The sequence below is a fragment of the Lactuca saligna genome, chromosome 8, assembly GCF_052625555.1.
Source record: "Lactuca saligna cultivar CGN05327 chromosome 8, ASM5262555v1, whole genome shotgun sequence".
Classification (NCBI taxonomy): Eukaryota; Viridiplantae; Streptophyta; class Magnoliopsida; order Asterales; family Asteraceae; genus Lactuca; species Lactuca saligna.
In genome coordinates, this window is record NC_136424.1 from 283112492 (window position 1) to 283125409 (window position 12918).

Genomic DNA, 12918 nt, shown 5'->3' on the forward strand with positions numbered 1-12918 from the left:
AGTACATAGAGGGTGTTCCCTTCAGATATTTGATGAGCAGTTTCCAGTGGACCTGGTTCCTATTCCCCTGCGTGGGAATAAAGTTATTGTGGGCATGGATTGGCTGAGCCCCAATGGGGCGGTGATTGATTGTGAGCTACAGCTAGTGAGGGTTCGCACTCCCAGTGGGGGAGAGATAGTGATTCAGGGCGAGAGGCCCCAGCGAGGACCGATCTTTTGTTCCGCCGCGAGGGCGAGGCGCTATGTCCAGCAGGGTTGCGCCAGTTTTGTAGCCTACGTCTTGGATGCCCGGGAGAAGGGCAAGACGGCGATTGATGATGTTCCTGTTGTTCGTGACTACCCGGATGTGTTTCCCGAGGATTTGCCGGGGATACCTCCAGAGAGACAGGTTGAGTTCAGGATCGATCTAGTTCCTGGTGCGGCTCCGATAGCCAAAGCACCATATCGGCTAGCTCCCCCTGAGATGCAGGAGTTGTCTACGCAGCTTCAGGAGCTGTTAGACAAGGGTTTCATTCGGCCGAGCAGTTCGCCTTGGGGAGCGCCAATCTTATTTGTGAGGAAGAAGGATGGGTCGCATCGTATGTGCATTGATTATCGGGAGTTGAATAAAGTAACGGTGAAGAACCGTTACCCACTTCCGAGGATAGATGACTTGTTTGATCAGCTTCAGGGAGCATCTTGGTTCTCCAAGATCGATCTACGCTCCGGTTATCATCAGATGAGGGTTAGAGATGAGGATGTACAGAAGACTGCTTTCAGGACCCGGTATGGTCATTATGAGTTCGTGGTGATTCCTTTTGGGCTCACCAATGCCCCAGCCGCGTTCATGGATCTCATGAACCGCGTGTGCAGACCGATGCTGGATCGGTCGGTGATAGTATTCATAGATGACATCTTGGTATATTCCAAGACTCAGGGGCAGCACGAGGAGCACCTGCGGGAGGTGTTGGAGACTTTGAGGAGGGAGAGACTTTTCGCAAAGTTCTCCAAGTGTGAGTTCTGGTTGCGCGAGGTGCAGTTTCTTGGCCATCTCGTCAACCAGAAGGGTATTCTGGTAGATCCGGCCAAGATTGAGGCCGTGATGCAGTGGGAGGTCCCGAGGTCTCCATCTGAGATTCGGAGCTTCCTAGGATTGGCAGGGTATTATCGTAGATTTATCCAGGACTTCTCCAAGATAGCGGTGCCGCTCACCCGACTAACCAAGAAGTCGGTGGTTTTTCGTTGGGGGCCTGAGCAGCAGGCGGCGTTCAAGACTCTCAGGCAGAGATTGTGCGAGGCTCCGATCCTTACTTTTCCAGAGGGTGTAGAGGATTTCGTAGTCTACTGTGATGCTTCGATCACAGGTATGGGAGCAGTATTGATGCAGCGAGACCATGTGGTAGCTTATGCCTCGAGACAGTTGAAGCCTCACGAGGCTAATTATCCTACCCACGATTTGGAACTGGGGGCAGTTGTGTTCGCCCTCAAGATTTGGAGACATTACCTTTATGGGGTCCGCTGTACTATTTACACGGATCACAAGAGTTTGTGATATCTTATGGATCAGCCGAGTTTCAACATGAGACAGAGGAGATGGTTAGACGTGCTGAAGGACTATGACTGTGAGATCCTTTATCATCCAGGGAAGGCCAATGTGGTGGCCGACGCCCTGAGCCGCAAGGTGTCGACGGCCCCTATCAGAGATCTGTGTATGAGGATGACAGTGATCACTCCCTTGTTGGAGCGGATCAAGGAGGCTCAGATGGAGGGTCTCAAGGAGGAGAGGCAGAAGTGTGAGAGGATAGTGGGCCGAGTAGCTTCATTTAATTACGACAGTCATGGTTTGTTGACACTTCATGGTAGGATATGGGTACCGTACTGGGGTGGGGTACGGCAGGTATTGATGGACGAGGCCCATAAGTCTCGGTTTTCTATCCACCCAGGGGCGACGAAGATGTATCGAGATCTTCGATCGGATTATTGGTGGCCCTGCATGAAGCGAGATGTCGCTTGGTATGTGGAGAGATGTTTGACCTGCCGGAAGGTCAAGGCGGAGCACCAGAGACCTCACGGCAAGATGCAGCCGTTAGACATTCCCGTGTGGAAATGGGAGGATATTACCATGGATTTTATCACCAAACTTCCCAGGACCGCACGTGGAGTGGATTCGATATGGGTAGTGGTGGATCGGTTGACGAAGAGTGTCCATTTTATCCCGATCCAGGAGAGTATATCGGCGGAAAAGTTAGCCGATATCTATGTGCGAGAGATAGTGGCACGTCATGGAGTGCCGGTATCGGTGGTGTCGGACCGAGATGTTCGTTTCACGTCCAGATTCTGGAAGCGATTCCACGACGAGATGGGTACTCGTCTCCATTTCAGCACCGCTTTCCATCCTCAGACTGACGGGCAGAGCGAGAGGACGATTCAGACTCTCGAGGACATGCTTAGGGCATGTGTTCTAGACTTTGGGGGCAGTTGGGATACGTATCTTCCGTTAGCGGAATTCTCGTATAACAACAGTTATCATGCGAGCATTGATCGACCTCCTTTTGAGATGTTATATGGCAGGAAGTGCAGGACCCCGATTTGTTGGGGAGAGGTCGGTCAACGGGTCATAGGGAGCACCGAAGTGGTGCTCAAGACGACGGAGTTGATCCAGCAGGTCCGTAGTAGGCTGCAGACTGCGCAGAGTCGGCAGAAGAGCTACGCCGACAGGAGGCGTTCAGACTTGGAGTTCCAGGTGGGAGATATGGTTCTTCTGAAAGTCTCACCTTGGAAAGGTGTCATCAGGTTCCGGAAGAGGGGTAAATTGGGCCCCAGATTTATTGGTCCTTTCAGGGTCTTGGCCCGGGTGGGTCGGGTTGCTTATCGGTTAGATCTTCCTGAGGAGCTTAGTCAGATCCACAACACTTTCCACGTGTCGCAGTTGAGAAAGTGTTTGGTGGATGAGTCAGCAGTCGTTCCCCTAGAGGATATTCAGGTTGATAGCAGCCTGAATTATATTGAAAGACCGGTCGCGATTCTGGATCGGAAGATCAAGACCTTGAGGAACAAGGTCATTCAGCTAGTGAAGGTGCAGTGGCAGCACCGGAAGGGGTCTGAATGGACGTGGGAGGCTGAGGAGGAGATGAGAGCGCACTACCCGGAGTTATTTGCAGATCCAGTCGTAGCAGACTTCGAGGACGAAGTCTGAGACAAGTGGGGAAGAATTGTAACGACCCGTTCCCGGTATGTTAATTAATTGTTAATTGTCTAAGTTTTCAAGAGGGACTCGGCGAGTTCTAGCCTGACTCGTCGAGTTGGGTCGCGTATTTTGTGCACGCGGGAGCCGGGGACTCGGCGAGTCCATATCCCGGCCTCGGCGAGTCCGTCCGTCTGGGTGAAACCCTAAATCCCCGGGTTTGCCCACTATTTATACCACCTTATAGCCCCCATTCTCGCCTCCCTCACCCTGAGAACACAGTGTTAGAGCCCCAAACCTCCATTGAAGAGTTTATATGTGTTTTGGTGCCATTTTGTGAAGGTGTGAAGAAGGAGAAGAAGGAAGAAGCAAGGAGAAGTGTTGTAGTGCAAAGATCCAAGGCCAAATCAGAGTTAATTGAGGTATTTTCGGAGTTCCATCTTGTTATATGCTTTAAACTTCCATTAGAGCTCTCCTAAGAGCTAGTTGATGCTTGTTCCAAGCCTTACACTTGCATGAATGTCTTATTAAGTCGGAATATCTATGGATCTGAATGTTGGGGTGTTGTAGAGCCCAGATCTACTGTCTTTTTGGAGTTATATTGCATGATAACCATAGATCTACCCATTTTATGCATCTTTTAGCCTTATTTCCCTTATTCATGAGGTTGTGCACGTAAAGTTGGAAACTTTACGTGGTAAAACAGCTTATTGGACTCAGATCTATCAATTGTATGCTTTGGATTCAAACAAAATCAAGTAGAAATCAGTTGCATGGCGGCGACTCGGCGAGTCGGAAGAACGACTCGACGAGTCGGGTCGCGAGTCCCGAGTCCTTCAGTTTTATCAGTATCGAGTGTACGAGGTGAGTTAGAGAGTGGACTCAGCGAGTTGAGAGTGGACTCAGTGATGGAGGGACTCGACGAGTTTGTTCATACAACTCGGCGAGTCCAAGGCAATCTTCTTGGGATCAAGAACAACTCGTCGAGTCTGTTCATACGACTCGGCGAGTCGGATGAAGATTGTCTGAGTTCTTGGATCAAGTGGGTACTCGTCGAGTCGATGCCGGACTCGACGAGTAGCAGTGAGCAGAAGTGAAAAGTGAGAGTAGGACTCGGCGAGTTGGGTGGCCAACTCGGCGAGTCAGCCCAAAAGAGAGTTGACTTTGACCAAGGGTAAAAGAGTCATTTTACCCCAAGCGCAGTGTTTAGTTTTTGATTGAGTGTGTTTATGGACTTGTAGCCGAGGAGATTCAGGAGCAGCCGCCGTTAGCTTCCCGAGCCACACACTCAGCAGCTAGCTTACGAGGTGAGTTTCCTTCCAGTAGGAACGGGTCTAAGGCCACAATGTCGGCCCGTTCAGTTAGCAGTAGTTTCCGGATTTAGGTCCGATGCAGCAGTTAGTATGTTCGATGCCTTCGTGGTTCGAACAGGATTTGTGTGCTATGTTTATGTGTTAAGTATTATGTGTTCCGGGTCACGGCCCGATGTAGCATGCCGTATATGTGATTATGCTAGTTGATGTGTTATGCCATGCCATGTTCAGTCAGACAGTTCCGGACTTCAGTCCGATGCAGTTAGTTCCGGACTTCGGTCCGATGCAGGGGACAAGGTCCCAGTCAGTTCCGGACTTTGGTCCGATGCAGTTAGTTCCGGACTTCGGTCCGATGTAGGGGACAAGGTCCCAGTCAGTTTCGGACTTCGGTCCGATGCAGTTAGTTCCGGACTTCGGTCTGATGCAGTAGTTCCGGACTTCGGTCCGATGCAGGGGACAAGGTCCCAGTCAGTTCTGGACTTCGGTCCGATGCAGTTTCCGGGCTTCGGCCCGATGCAGTGGGCAAGGCCCAATATGTGTTTATATGTTATTGTATGGTATGTGGTAGTTTGGGGGAGCTCACTAAGCTTCGTGCTTACAGTTTCAGTTTTGGTTTCAGGTACTTCCGCAAGAAAAGGGAAGAGCTCGGGATGACGACATCGCACACACCACCGCCTCAGCTTTAGCCTGGGATTGATTTAGTTGTTTGATTTGATGTAGTATGATACAGTTTTCCGCACAGTATCTTGTCATGTTTTGGAAGACATCACGCATGGTTTGATTATATGATACTCTGATTACAATTTTGATTATATTAAAAACAAAAATTTTTGGGTCGTATTTTTGGGTCGTTTCATATATATATGCTATGATTGAAAGGAATAGTTGCTATGCATGCTATGTATGTTTCCATGGGCCGGAAGGCAATATATTATGTGACAGGAAGGTCAGGTATGATATGTGATATATGAGATACATGTGTTAGAGTAATTGTATTATGTGTTATATATGTTTATGGGCCGGAAGGCAAACATGTTATGGGCCGGAAGGAAATTATCTTATGGGCCGGAAGGCAATTATCTTATGGGCCGGAAGGCAATTATCTTATGGGCCGGAAGGCGATTATCATATGGGCCGGAAGGCATTGTACTGTGGACCGGAAGGTCCGGGCTTGGAAAGGCGTATATGTGTAAGTGGTATACTGGGGAACTCACTAAGCATTTATGCTTACAAGTTGTTATGTATGTGTTTCAGGTACTAGCGAGGACCGTGGGAAGGCGTCGGCATGATGCATACACACTGCTACTAATTAAGATCTTGGGGATTTTATATTTGTATTTGATATGAACATGAAATAAATATGATTGGTTGAATGAAACCACTTTATTTTAAATGAAAATTTTATTTGAAAATTTGCGTTGTTACACTTATCAATTCCCTTTCTTGGAAAACTCCTCTTCTAGCAACGAAGACAACATTGCCATTCGGTCTATAAAAAAGATAGCCAAAAGACTTTTGTGGATAGCTAATGAAATAACACTTCTCACTACGAGTTTCGAGCTTCTCGTGAGTCTCTCGTCTTACAAAAGCTTCGCAAGCCCAAACCTTCATATGTGCCAACAAGGGAGCTTTCCCTGTCCACATCTCATGAGGAGTCTTGGTAACCTTCTTGGTGGGAACTAAGTTAAGGATGTGGGTGGCAGTCTCTAAGGCATACCCCTACAAAGCTATTGGTAATGAATTCCAACTCATCATAGAACGAACCATGTCCAAGAAGGTTCGATTACGTCTCTCAGCCACACCATTCAATTGTGGCATTCTCGGAGGCGTCAATTGTGAAACAATTCTGCATTCTTTTAGATACTCGTGAAACTCAAGACTTAGGTACTCTCCTCCTCGGTCTGACCGAAGCATCTTGATTTTCCTGCCCAGCTGATTCTCCACTTCATTCTTAAACTCCTTGAACTTTTCAAGGGTTTCCGACTTTTGCTTGATTAAGTAGATATATCCATATCTGCTATAATCATCCGTAAAAGTCACGTAGAAGCAGCAAGCATCCCCTGTGATGGATCTAAACGCCCCACACAGATCGGTGTGTATAAGATCCAATAGACCATCACCCCTTTCACAAGTGCCAGTAAAGGGTGACTTGGTCATCGTCCCAAGTGAACAAGATTCACACGTGTCATCGTCCCTAAGATCAAATGACTCCAACACTCCATCCTTTTGGAGATGGGCTATATGTTTCTTGTTGACATGGTCAAGGCGACAATGCCACAAGCATGCTTTGTCTAGGCTAGTAGACAAATCAATATTCAATGCATAATTTCCTAAATTATCAACAACCATCACAGATTCATAAAAATCATTACAAGGTAATGCATTGAAATAAAAGACACCATTCAAATAAACATTAATAGAACCATTACTATTATCAAAAGAATATCTGAAACCTTGTCTAAATAATCCATGAAATGAAATAATGTTTCTTGCCATATCTGGCGAATAACATCAATTTTCTAAATCTAACCCTAACCCATTACTCAACACTAAAGAATAAACTCCGACTCTGGTCACAAGTGATGATCTTCTGCTTCCCATAATCAAGTTTATCTCCCCATTTTCCATCTCCCTACTTCTTCTTAGGCCCTGCAAATCAGAACAAATGTGGTAACCACACCCTGTATCAAGAAACCATGAAGTAGAAATGATGAGTTATTAGATTTAATAGAATACATACCTGCGAAGGTGGGCATAATCTTCCCATCCTTTATGTATTGCAGATACTTAGGGCAACTTTGTTTCTAGTGGCCCTTCTAGTGACAGTAATGGCACTCTGCTTCTTTGGCGTCAGAAGAGGGTTTGACGGAACCAACTTTGGTTCCACTAGAAGAGGAACCATCTTGGGTCTTACCCTTATGGTGGCCCTTACATGGAGCCTTCCTTTTCTTTCCCTTTCCTTGACCAATTACCAACACGGGAGCAGCCACAGTAGGGGATGGTGCAAGAGATTTGTCTTTGAGGTTGCTCTCCGCAGTCCTCAGCACTCCTTGGAGCTTTCTCAAGGAGACCTCTTCCTTATTCATGTGGTAGGTCATTCTGAACTGGTTGTAGCATGAAGGCAAGGAATGGAGGATTATGTCGATAACCAAATCCTCATCAAACTTAACATTAAGTTTGAGAAGACGATCAACATACATCTGCACTTTCTGCTAATGAGAGGTTAGGGATTCTCCACTCCCCATCTTAGCGGTGATCATATTAGTATTGATCTCATAGTGCTCTTGCATCGTGCTTTGGTGGTACCTGTCTAACAAATCATGATGCATTTCATACAGATACATGTCCTCATAAGACTTTTGGAGTTCGAGGTTCATGGTCGCCAGCATGATGCAATGAACTTTCATAGCATCACACTCGTGGGCCTCAAAGGCGGCCGACTCTTTAGGAGTAGCAACATCTGGGATGATCTTTTCAAGATTTTCATTGAGGACATACTCTTTTTCCTCGTAGCGAGTGATCATGCGGATATACCTCATCCCTTCATTGAAGTTTGACCCATCAAATGTCACCTTTTAACATAGGTTCATCAACGAGAATGACCCAGAAGCGTTGTTGGTGTTGTTTGTAGACATCTGAAAAAGAAAAGGAACAAAGTTTGATTAGAAATGAGTCCATTATTAAACACCCAAATGAGAAATTAGGGCTAGGACCCAACAACATTATTTACAACTTAGAAAGGGATGTTGTACTCTAAAAGTAAATAATTTGAAGGTAACTGAATGACGATTCACTAATTCTCACCATGAAAAACGAAAAATGGTTTTAAGTTTTAAATGTATTGAAAACTCCTAGATCTTTGAGATTCATTGAACTTTTCAATGACATGTTTAAATCTCGATACGCACTTCAAATTTGCGACTGGGATACCGAGGATCGCAAACAAGTTGTGAATAACCATGCGAACCAACATGGTACACTCAATGTCTCTATCACCTAATCAATGTGCCGGTAAACCACACACGCTCCATTGCTCTATGACAAACATCGAGTCACCCTTCGCCACCATTGTCAATCCCAAATTAGTGTGCCGGTTAACCACGCACACTCCACAAACATTTGACAAGGGTACAAAGTGTAATTCCATGGAATAGCATCATTTTCACATTTTGTCCTAAAGTAACTAAGATTGGGAATTTGTAAAAACATTGTAGTTACTTTGTATCTTACATTATACTTTTAATGATGAGAGGATTGCCCTATCCTACCCGTTCGGCTAATGACCCTCCACCAGTCAAGCAAGCGGTGGGTGTGAGTGTACACCCATTAAGCGTCATTTTATAGGCAGCAACCTTATACCCACCTTATAGATCGGCTTCGTAAATGTGGCCTACTAACGGTAAGACTAGCATTTGAAATTATACATATATATATATATATATATATATATATATATATATATATATATATATATATATATATTAAGCTTGTAATAATATAATAGTATAGGGTTGAATTTTAAACTTGTAAAATTCTAAGGGTTTGAAATTTAAATTTTCCAAAATTAAACTTTTAATCACAAGATTTAAATTTCAAAACTTGAGGGCAAGTTTTGAACTTTTTCAAAACACAAGGGATCAAATAAAAATACTTTAAATTAAACAATTAATTTCATAATTATTTATATTTGACCTAATCCTATTTTAGTCATAAGATAATTACCAAACAGCTTTAAATAATCCATATTTATCATATAAACAACTAATATTCAAAAGATTTGATATTATCTATTGTTTTTGCATGAATAATCTTTTAAATACGATAAAATTCGAATTTATCTTCAAAAAACGATTTAGGCATTTATGCCATGACAAAACAGCAACAAAATCTTGAAATATCCTCTGCCTGACGCACAGACTCGCCGAGTCAGACCTGGACTCACCAAGTAGGGCCAACTCGCCGAGTCCAGATACTGACTCGCCGAGTTGAGTTGGGCAGAGGCAAGAAAAACGATTTTTAGCAAGCAAACAGTTAAAGCATCACATACAATTGAAACCAATCATGGCTCTGATACCACGGATGGGTTTTATGCATAAGAACAATCCTATATGCTCATACAAACACTAATGCTTGGATCTAGGTTTCTCTATTGTACATGCTTTGAATCCAAGACTTGCAACCCTAGATTTACCATATATAATTCGAAATTAACATCATGAAAACATATCTAAGTGTTTTACCTCTTTCAAGTAGCTTGAAATCCTTGTAGTCTTCTTGATCTTGAGCTTAAAGTCATAATTGTTACTCCTCTAATTGTTCACAAACCCCGTAAGCAAGAAGGCAATATGAGAGAGGGTCAGAGATGCTAAAATCGGCCTTAGGGTTCTCTTGGAATCAAGTGTAGCCGATATTCATAGCCTAGGGGTCTTATTTATACTGCAAGTTGCTAGGGTTTCAGTCTAAAGCCTAATGGACAACTTAGCCACCAAGCATCCCAAGGAACCTTCTGGAATAAGGCCTTGGACGAAAATATGATGGATCCCCATCATAATTTCGTTCCCCCTATAGTCCATTAGGTTTCCCATCCTAAAAGTCAACTATCATAAATTTGACAGTTTATACCCCTTTATTTAATTAATCTCTTTTAGTCACCAAATTAATTCCCAATTAATTTATGACCAATACTAATTAAATATGATTTCTCATTTAATATATTATTCTTTTAATATATTTTTAAACCATAATATTTGATGTGTGCATAATTAGTTAATTATTTAGTATACATTTTTAACTAATTATGTGAATAATGTGGACAAAAGGTACTTAAAACTGTTTAATTTTGTTTTCAGTCCAAAAAACATGCTTGGGAGTGAAAGGGAACAAGGGAAAGCAATTGAAGACCAAAGAATGAAGATTGAGGGACAAAAGCTCATCTACTCGGCGAGTATACGAGCCTACTCGGCGAGTCCATCAGAATATTCCAGAAGATAGATACGACTCCTGATTTAAGACGGATAACTACAAGTCTACTCGGCGAGTTGGGTTTGCTACTCGCCGAGTACACCCTGTTTTGAGATATCTATAAAAACCAAGCCTTTATCCGATGTGACAACTCTTCTGGCGGTTTTTGAAGATCCAGCTGCGATTAAGAACCCTTGAAGACGCTGAGGAATTCTAATCTTCAATCTCTTGAAGAACTCAAGTAACTAGGTTAATCATTCCACTTAGATTTAAGAATTGAGTATGTTTAATCTAGTTAAACTTGTTTTTGTGTTTGTTTTTACTGCAACTATGAGCTAAATACATTTTTGTTTCTGTTTGGGGAATACCAAGGAACTCTATGGTTTGATTCTTAGTTTTTGATTGATTGTTTATTGGTGATTTATTAAATTAAGTTTGTTAAAGAAACTTATGCATTAATCACAACTATTTTCTGTTAATTGGAAGACAATTAAGCTGCATGAACATCTCTTAGTTGTTAACCTCACGTGTCTATGTGAACACTTAACCATATGCTTTGGAATAATGATTATGAAACTAAGATTAATAAGACAATAGGAGTTTTAATGTGTGAGCTTGTTTGAGAAACCATCAAACAAGAGGTTAATTGAACTAACAACTTAATTGACCACTACAAATCTTATTTAATCCAAATTATTAATCTAGGGAATTAATTAGTTTAAACACTTGATCACCGCTTAAATTAGTTAATTGTCTAAGGGTTAGGAGTAATGAACATGAACCTAACCACTATAATTGGTGGCCAATAACAATTAATCTATCATAGATACAAATAACCATAGGAGTGAATTGGTTGAACCTAAATAGAAACATCTTTATCAAATTTGGTGAATTAGTTGTTTGATTTAGTTATTTAGTTAATTAAGTGTTTTATGGTGTGCTTAAGTTTCTAGTCTTGCAAAACTACAAGAAAATCCTTTTACTTTCATTAATTGTTTTAGTTAAAATTAGTTATTAGTTTAATTTTCCGTTCCCTGAGTTCGATACCTTACTTACTAAACTATACCACTAAAAGACAGGTTCATTGCCTTTGTGTGCTAAATTTATTAATAAAAAGTAGGGATAAAACAAGTGCATTTTACACACATCAAGTTTTTGGTGCCGTTGCCGGAGAACGGTTCTAAATAATTAATCTAATTCCTAATTTTTTCGATCCTTTGTGTGAGTTTACTTGCATAGAGTTCATTTATTGCAATTTATTAGTTAGTAATTAGGTTTTAGCATCTGTTTTAGTTTTAATATTAAGTTTTAAATTTTTTCAAAATCACACTGATACTCGCCGAGTGCAGTCGCACCTACTCGGCGATTACAAGCGTATTTAGCAGTTTAATTTTTTTTAAGTACATTTTTTTATTCTTTTTACGTATTTATTCTGTTTATTTCAGGACTTTCATGACCAGAGGATCAAACACCCCACTGGTACCCCCGTTTGAAGATCCCGAATCCGCATTGAAAAAGAACAAAGGAAAGGACGTGGAGAGCTCAAGTACACCAAAAAAGTCACCTTTGTCCAATTTGAAGAATGTTTTTGGAAAAAAGAAGAGCAGCAAATCAGGAGCATCCAGTGCCTCTTTGATAATCAAAGACCCAATTCAAGAAGATATCGAGTACGAAACCGAGGAAGAAGAGGAGCCTACATACGAGCACAAAAACGAGTCTGAGGAAGAGTTAGCTATCACAATGGCTAACATTGATGAAATCCCCATGGGAGAATGGAAGAAGAGGATGCGCGACGACACTGGCCTGGGACTTGTGCAACCTGCAATTCCCGCGACTGCTACCTTTGAGCTAAAGGGTCGTATCCTAGCTTCACTTAAAGAAATACCTTTTTATGGAAAAGACCATGAAGATGCCTACAAGCATTTGGATGAAGTCAATGATGTAGCTGATTACTTCATATTCCAAATGTGCCCCGCGAGACTCAACTACTTCGTATGCTTCCGGTGACATCCAAAGGTGTTGCAAAAGACTGGCTCAAGTCACTTCCCTCTGGATCAGTCACCACTTGGGCTAAGATGAAAGAAGAATTCATTGATCACTTTTGCCCACCTTCCAAGATAGTCAATTTGAAGAAGGCCATTGCTAACTTTGAACAACAAGCTGGAGAGTCGCTATATGAAGCATGGGAGAGGTACAAGAGCTTACTAAGAAACTCTCCACACTATGACCTAAACAGCCAGCAAGAAGTCTCCATCTTCTATGACGGAGTCAATGTCACAACCAGGCAGTTACTAGACTCGCAAGGCCCGCTCATAAAGAATCCACCCTCGGTGATCAAAGAATTGATTGAAGAATTCTCTAAACACTCTAGAGAATACCACAACCCTAGACATGATGTCACTAGGGGAGCCACTTATGCAGCTACTGAAGACTTATCCGCGGTCATGGCTATGCTAAAACCCATGGATAGGAGAATGGATA

General features: G+C 42.7%; 1 non-coding gene across 1 annotated transcript; it reads right to left on the bottom strand.

Moving 5' to 3' along the window:
- Positions 1-12560: 12560 nt before the first annotated feature.
- LOC145013615 (small nucleolar RNA R71) lies at positions 12561-12667 on the bottom strand. Its single transcript, XR_013665163.1, has one exon. It is a non-coding gene; the product is annotated as a small nucleolar RNA R71 (small nucleolar RNA).
- Between the last annotated feature and the right edge of the window lie 251 nt (positions 12668-12918).